Below are 7,582 nucleotides of genomic sequence, written 5' to 3'. Positions count from 1 at the left end.
GGCCATTATTCCGTTCTTATTCTCCTTGATCTAACTGCAGCCTTTGACACGGTTGATCATGACCTTCTCTTAGATTCCCTTCATGACCTTGGATTTTGTGGCTCTGTCTATAACTGGTTTGCCTCCTATCTAGCGGGTCGCTCTTTCAGCGTGTTGGCTAATGGCAGCTCGTCTTCCTCCTTTCCCCTTTCAGTAGGGGTTCCGCAAGGCTCGGTGCTTGGCCCGTTGTTGTTTTCCTTATACATGTTGCCCTTGGGCAAGCTTATTCAATCTCATGGCCTCCAATATCATCTGTACGCCGATGATACACAACTATATCTGTCATCTCCGGAACTTTCTCCTGATGTTCACGATCGTATCTCAGCATGTCTTTCAGATATCTCAGCTTGGCTGCTTCATCGTCGCTTGAAGCTTAACATGGCAAAGACTGAATTGCTTGTTTTTCCTCCTAAACCTTCTCCTCATCTCTCATTCTCTCTTACTGTCAATGATGTTACGCTTACTCCGGTCAAGGAAGCTCGTAGCCTTGGCTTTATCTTCGACTCCTCGCTCTCCTTTATTCCTCATATTGAGGCAGTAGCTAAATCTTGTCGATTTTTCCTGTATAATATTGCCAGGATTCGATCATTTTTGTCTGTCTCTTCTGCCAAGACGCTTGTTCATGCACTGGTTATTTCACGGTTGGACTACTGCAACCTTCTTCTCTCTGGCCTTCCTTCTTCTCACATCAGTCCGTTGGTTTCTGTTCACCACTCTGCCGCAAAGATCATCTTCTTGGCTCGCCGCTCCGACCATGTTACTCCGCTTCTGAAATCTCTTCATTGGCTTCCAATTCACTTCAGAATCCAATATAAACTTCTCCTGTTAACCTTCAAAGCTTTTCACGGTCTAGCTCCTTCCTATCTCTCCTCTCTCATCTCACACTATTGCCCTGCTCGTGCTCTTCGCTCCTCTGATGCCATGTTTCTCGCCTGCCCAAGGGCCTCTACTTCCCTTGCTCGGCTTCGTCCATTTTCGTCTGCTGCCCCTTACGCCTGGAACGCTCTTCCAGAACATTTGAGAACTACAAGTTCAACCACAGCTTTTAAAGCTCAACTAAAAACTTTTCTTTTTCCTAAAGCTTTTAAAACTTGATGTTGTGCAGACTTCTACTGTTACTTTCTACTGTTAGTTTTTCCCTACCCAGTGCCTGCTTACCCTACCCTGTACCTGTTTGCATTCTCTTCCACTCCTTATTGTTTTACTATGATTTTATTAGATTGTAAGCCTATGCGACAGGGTCTTGCTATTTACTGTTTTACTCTGTACAGCACCATGTACATTGATGGTGCTATATAAATAAATAATAATAATAATAATAATAATGTATGTTCCATTACCATTATCATTACTGCTGGAGGGCTGCTGCAGAGCCTGAGAGTGTTTGTTTGACCCGCCCACTCCTACAGGTACTAAAGGGACCAGGGTGCTGGAGGCGCGAGCCGAAGGACGAAAGACAAAGGGCTCTTGGCCTGAGGCTCTCCGCTGTGGGCAAGAAGCCATGCAAGAGGAACTGCCTCGTCGCAAATAAAGACTCCGGAGTGTGCTTTGCGATCAGCAAACTTGGCTGTGAGGAGGAGAGGAGTGAACATCCATAATATACAAACAAACAAGTCCCTGCTTGGAGGGAAGGGAATCAGTTTATGTTTTATGCTGCTCTAGTTTAATATTTTAATATCTTAGCCAATATTTTAATATTTTTAATATCTTAGCTATTTTGACTATTGCTCTTATTTTTTATTTTATCTTTTAGCTTCAAGGAAGGAAAACAAAAATGAAATTTTAATGAATTACAGCTGCTTTGATCTTTGGAATTTATTTTCAGAAAGCATACATCTCAACTCTCTGGGACTATAAACAGAGTTGATTTGTACAAGTAGAGTTCATTTGTAACTGTCTTTAATTTTCTCATTTTTAGAGTCTGTCTGTTGCTAGATTTGGGTGTGTGGGTGTAATTAAGTTGCTCGTTCTATTAGTCAGTGTATTTCAGTAATTTAATCTGATTTGTTATTTTATTATTGTCTGATTGACGAGGAACCGTTAACTTCAATGGGTCTGACAAAGCGTGCTCGTAGTAACTCCAGTTCAAACTATCCTCCACTAAACAGCTTAGAATTGATGAGTTTTATAAATTAGACACTTGCAAGCCTACTATCCCTACCTCTAACAGATTTAGTGTGTTGGAGGTGGAGAGTTTTGAGCCCCAACCTTTACGTGCTGGAAACAATGTCATAAATCAGAATAGTATAATAGAAAATATAGATGTAGTTAATGATAATGCTGATGAAGCTAAGGGAAAGTCTGCTTCCTTTTGTAATGATAGGCTTCTTTTGGAAGAGCTTTATAATTTGGTGGCCCTAATGGTTGAAAGAATATATAAGGAACTTAGAGATATCTCAAATAGAGTTGATAGTCTTGTAACAGTCATGAAGGGGCAAAATTCTGTTCCCTTATTTAAGTCACCTATTAAAAAGATAGATGATACCAGGGCTCCTAATAGGATGGTACCTGATTACTTTTCTCAGTCATCTGCAGTCGTGAGTTCTCAGTTTGCTTCAAATCTTCTTCTGCAGCCTAACAGGATAGCTTTAACTGTATACCCTAACAGAAACCGTATTATCCAATGGAACACCTTGTCTTCTATACAGAGACATCTTAGTTATCTATTACAACTACCACTGAAGGAAATTGATTTAGTGTCTATGGATAAGCTGTATGCCCCTCCACTACTGCAAAAACATATTTTACTGTTTAGATCTGATAAAATACCAGTAATCATTATGAAGGAGAAGGCTCTTTTAGCTAGGTTTGATGTCATCTCTACCAGAGTTTTTTTTAAATGCAGTAAGGCTACCTCTTCTACCCCTTTTGCGACTAGAAAATCCCCAGTCCTCAAGAGACTTCCCTGGTCCATCTTCTCTACCAGAAAAGGCTATTTTACATGCTTCTTCATCTAATGCCTCTAGAATTCCGGAAGAAGAGCAGTTAATTAGTTCTTACAAATGCCTACCTCTGAATGAAAAAAAGGCCATAATCGATAGATTAGATACGTTAAGGTCAAGGTTAGCAGCATCAAGTAGTGTGGTGATGAACCCAGACCATGAACCAGTGTCCCAGGAGGATTTAATATCCTTTGTGACGCCTTCTAAAATCAGGAATGTTATCTCTGATCACGCACGCCAAACAACCGCAAATTGGCTAGCTATGAGGAAACTAGAGCCACATGAAATGGAAGAACCCAAGATGGGGAAACAAGTCACCTTTACTGCTGATGTACATCAATTAAATGGTAGCCCTTCTCTGACAGAGAATCGATTAATAGCAGCGGAAGAAACTGTCACTGAAACGCAGGTTCCAAACTATAATTGACTATTAACTCAACCTAAGACAGATTTTCTTTGCTTTTCTTGGAACACAGCAAGATGGAAAAATAAGCTAGAGGATGCTGATTTCCTATCCTATATTAACCAATTTCAAATTTTATTGTTCCAAGAAACTTGGTTAAATCAAGATATTTGGCTGCCAGGTTATGTGTCATACTCAAGTTCTGCATCCCCTTCTCTAACAAAGGGTAGGTCTAGTGGTGGGCTTGCTATATTGATATCTATCTCCCTTTCAGTTTCTATTATCCATCTTAAAGGGTTGACCCCATTTGCTATGGCCGTCTTTGTTAAAAATTCACAACAATCCTACATTTTTGTTAACATCTATGTCCCCCCTAGGAGCTCGCCTTATTATGTTGAAGACTGTTGGTCCAAGCTTGAACATTATCTAGGTGGACTAGAACATGAATTTCCAACGGTCCCACTCGTAATTGTTGGCGATTTCAATGCGCGTATAGGCTCCTCAAATCAAGCTATTGCTAGGGCCTCAGGCATTCCAACTGAATTGTGTGAAGCTACTGAACATCGGAAGTCCAAAGACAAAAAGATTAATGATTCCGGCCTTGTTCTCTTTGCTCTGGTCCTTAAATTAAGTTTAATGATAATCAATGGCTCACAACTGGACCAGTCAGATGGAGAATTTACTTATATAAACAACAGTGATGTGAGTATAGTTGACTATGTACTGATCTCCTATGCCTTCCAGTCACTGTGCTCCTTCTTCCTAGTTGATTCCATAGCTGGCAGTGACCATCAACCACTTAGATTCTCTCTTCGGGGACTAAATGAGGTTTCTTCCTCCATCAGTTATCATTTAGATTCTGACCAAGTGAAATTGACATCAGATAGAAGGATTAAGTGGAGTCCTTTATTACAAGCAGATCTTCAGCAGAGGCTTTATTCATCTGAACTTCTGACCCTAAGAAGTGATCTCTTCCAAGTGTCCTCTATTGAGCTAGTGAACCAGCTATTTGATAAATTAATAAATATTTCTTAAACCTCTTTTTATTGAGGTAAAAAAGCATCCTCAGTCAAGAATCCATCAGACTAAAAAGGAAAATTCATGGTATGATAAGGATTGCAGGGCTCTAAAAAGGCAAATGGGGCGTATTATTAAAGACTATCGTACCAAAAACCTCCCTAAAATACCTTTGGAATTTTACAATTTACGTAGGAAATATAAAAAATTAATTAGAGAGAGAAAAAATAGCTATTATAGGGATCAGTGGAGGGAACTCGGTCTAGCACTTCTCCAAAAAGATACATCTAAATTTTGGAATATAATTGCGAGGTTACAAAAAAGGTCGCAACCTGTGATAGATGGTTCCATTGCTAAATCTGAGTAGGAAGACCACTTTAGGAGGCTATTTAATAATTCTGTCTTTTCTGGACTCCCTGTTGATGATTGTTTGGACTGTAATTGTGAATGTGATTGGGGTAACATCTCAGTCGAAAGAGCCAAATCTTTAATTTTAACATTAAAAAATGGGAAAGCTCCGGGTAGAGATGGACTCCCACCTGATCTTTTCACTACCTTCCCCAACTGGTGGGCGCCGATTTTCACATTGCTCTTTTCCCAAATTAATAATTCAGGTATCACACCGTCCAGTTGGTCACCTGCTATAGTGGTTCTGATTTATAAGAAAGGCTCGAGAAACAACCCATCCAATTACAGGCCAATAAGCCTTCTTGATGTACCAGGGAAGATTTATGCTCGATTCCTCCTTGATAAATTGGAGGATTGGGCTGAGGAACATGCTTTGTTGGCCCCGGAACAGGCAGGCTTTCGCACTGGCAGATCCACCCTTGTTAATTGTTTTATGCTGAAGCATGTTGTGGATAAGTACTTGGCTGGTATTGTAAAGTATGTTTATGTGGCGTACATTGATCTTAAAGCTGCCTTTGACTCTATCCCACGGGAACGCCTCTGGACCAAACTACAGTCTCTGGGTATTGACCAGAAACTTTTAATATGTATAAAGGCTCTTTATTCTAATACATCTTTGAAAATCAGATTAGATAGAGGACACCTAACAGACTCGATTCCAGTCACAAAAGGTGTGAGACAGGGATGCTTGCTTGCACCCCTCCTCTTTAACCTCTATGTAAATGATGTCGTTGAGTTTTTAAGAGGCGATCAATATTTCCCAGTTAAAATCGGTAGTCAGAAGTTTTCTATCCTTCTATACGCAGATGATGCTGTGTTGATCTCCTATACCCAAATTGGCCTTCGCAGATTGCTGAATCAATTTAGTAGTTATTGCAAGAATGAACTTCTCTCCATCAATTATGAAAAGACAAAAACTATGATATTCAGTAAATTCAAAAAAATCTGCAATTGGCAACTTGATGGGAATAAACTAGAGCAAGTCTCCTCTTATAAATATCTTGGTGCGGTGTTTCATTGGACGAGCAACTGGTCCTTTCAGGTTCAAGCAAGAACGTTGCTTGCGGAAAGAACTTTGAACGGGCTTTTAAGATTTTACCGGACAAAAGGGAGAAATCTGATTCAGCCCACAATGGAACTTTATAAGCTTAGGGTTTTGCCCATGTTGTTATATGGAGCCCCCTTGTGGGCGCTTACAAATTTAGATCAACTTGAAAAAGCACAAAACAAATTTTTGCGCAGACTCTTGGCAGCGCCCAGCTCTACAAAGTTGGCACTCCTGCGTGCAGAAGCAGGAGTTATGCCAATTAGAGCGGAAGCTCTTAGATTAGCCCTGCTCTTTTGGTTAAAATCCATCTTCCAACAATTGTCAGAGATTCTTCTGATGACATTGGCAGAGGAGGGCTCAGACTCATGGATGCATAGAATGCAAGGGATTGTAATGAATTTGGGATTTTCAGTACCCTTTCTCTTATCCCAGGGCCATGATAAAGCTAAAACCCTGCTCTTGCAAAGATTAAAGGATATAGAGATGCAGTCTCAGTCAGAAGAGCTTAAGTCCTGTAAAACTAACCCTTCCTATAATTCTTTCACACCATTTTATTTATCTTTACCAAGTTATCTGGTGGATATACCCAACATTAAATTGAGGATAATCTTTACACAGGCAAGATTAAATGTTCTCCCTTTAGCAGTTCAGCTAGGACGATATAAGAGATTACCAATTAAAGATAGAGTATGTGGATGTAATGCAGCCTCTATCGAAGACTTAATTCATGTTTTGCTTGAATGTCCTATGTATAACGATCTTAGAAATATTTACATTTCTCCCTTGCTAAATCGCTGAAGGGCTCCTCATCACATGTTAAAGTCTGTCATTTGTTATCAGATGCAAAAAAAATTGTTTCTTTTAGATTGTCGAAATTTTTAGCTAAGTCTATGCAGATACGTTCTTCACAATGCATGAAGGGTTTGGGCAGTGACCCCTTTTATAATGCTCAATTATTTTTATTGTAAACTGTTCTCTTTTATAACTTGTGTATAATGGCTAACTGCTTGTAACACAATAAACTGACTGACTGACTACTGCTACTGCTGTTATCTGATGTAATCATTGTATGTATGTACTGTAACTAATTTATTCAATCAAACCTCTATGCCAGTAAAAAGCTCTGTTTTACCTTAACAAAATATTTGAGCTTTATTTGAATCTTTGCTGCGTTTCTACTGAGAGAAGCTTCTAATACAACTTTGCTCATTCTTGAGTAGAGTTAACTTCCAACAATACGGTATATCTCACCATAGTGTGGAATACTGTGACCAGGGCCAGATCTACACCAAGCAAGATATTTCACTATGAGAGTGGTATGAAAGCAGTATGTAAGAGTCAGGAGCCACACCACTGCTTTAGAGCAGTATTGAAGTGCACTGACAACTGTTGGGGCCCATCGACACATTCCATATACCGCTTTCATAGTGTTATATCCTGCTTGGTGTAGATGTGTCATGGGCACCAACAGTTGTCAGTGCACTTCAATACTGCTCTAAAGCAGGAGTCTAGATCCTGGATAAGTCTCTGTTATTAGCTGTGAAAGATCCAGAAGTGGATGGGTGGGAATCCCTGAGGTAAAACCCCCTGCATCCCCATGGAAAAATAAGGGGAGGGGAGAGAGGCATGCGCATGACAGAAAATAATACATGCACCCACTGAGGTTATCTGTAGAAAGAAACATAAATCCAAAGTATCTTTCATCTGATTTTATCTCTTGCTTGC

Source organism: Elgaria multicarinata, chromosome 12 (assembly GCF_023053635.1).
Source record: "Elgaria multicarinata webbii isolate HBS135686 ecotype San Diego chromosome 12, rElgMul1.1.pri, whole genome shotgun sequence".
Taxonomy (NCBI): domain Eukaryota; kingdom Metazoa; phylum Chordata; class Lepidosauria; order Squamata; family Anguidae; genus Elgaria; species Elgaria multicarinata.
Note: the sequence above shows the minus strand (reverse complement) of the source record.